Raw genomic sequence first — 1,255 nt, 5'->3', positions numbered from 1 at the left:
TGATAGTAACACAATCCTGCAGTAATATGATCTACAAGTGCTTTCTATCGTCACAATAAATATTTTTGCTTTATTAGGTTACCTAACAATTTATAGAATGGTATAACATGCCTAGAGCTCCTAAAATGGATACTGTAATTTGTAGTAAGCTTCTTCTTACTATTAATCCTCATTTAATGAGCCCTGAAAGCATCAAATTGTGTTCATCAAATCCCCAGAGAACACTCTGGCTTTGCTGCCGAGGGGCTTCCGCCTGTTCATAGGCAGAGCGGAAGAAATCTTTCTTTAGCCACTGGGGACTCCTGGGTGAACGTCCCTCTTAAAGTCTTCTTTACTTGCTTCTGGAGCCCTGGTGGTGCTGTCAGGACAGCTTTGGGCTGTTAGCCACAAGGTCAGCAGTTCAAGCCCACCAGGCACTCCATACGAGAAAGAGGAGGCTGTCAGCTCCTGGAATGATTCGCAAAGCCGATGAATGTAGGGATTGTGATGAGATGTAAAAGCCCCCAATAAAAGCATTTAAACAAACAAACAACACCCCCCCAAATTCTCTTATAAGCTTAAAGAGCTTGGAAGGAAAGATGAATTAATGAATTACTCAGCTGGGATAATGAAAGCATTATAGTTTATGGAACAGAAAATAAAATTAATTCCTTCAACGCCAAAAAAAGATTCACAAAGCCTCCGAAGCCCTACAGAAGGTCGCTCCGAGTTGGACTCCATTCCGTGGCCGTGAGTGAGGTTGGGCTGGGTCTTACTTCCAGGATCCCCAGTGACATGGCGGCGATGTGTGGGGCTGCAAGCTACATGGTTGACGGTAAACATTTACATTCCTGGAAACCCACAGGGGGTCACTATGAGCCAATGGCAGCGAGGTTTCATATATATATGTATATACATATATATGTATATATATGTCAACTTCCTGCAATTATATAGATTGTGCAGCTTTCTGGTGACAGTCGGTTTTCTTTGTTGTCTGAAGCCTGGACGGTTGTCCTTCTATTGCTGAATGGACCTGTGCAGTTCTGTTGCTTGAACTGGGACTCACCTGGATGGAAAACTGTGAGGAAGTGCTGGGAAATCCCTGCCACGGCAGACCTGTTCTGGAATTCCTTTAGGAACAGCATTTAAAGGGGGAACCGATCACAATGAAGGGAGACATCGGTAAATGTACAAGAAAAAAAATTAGAATCAAGGGTTCATGAGGCAGGGTGGGAGAGAATTTATAATCAAAGGTTCATGGAGGGAGGGAGGG

This window comes from Echinops telfairi, unplaced genomic scaffold (genome assembly GCF_000313985.2).
Source record: "Echinops telfairi isolate 266 unplaced genomic scaffold, ASM31398v2 ScPeMD7_7458;HRSCAF=8496, whole genome shotgun sequence".
NCBI classification, from domain to species: domain Eukaryota; kingdom Metazoa; phylum Chordata; class Mammalia; order Afrosoricida; family Tenrecidae; genus Echinops; species Echinops telfairi.
This window is presented reverse-complemented; position numbering follows the sequence as displayed.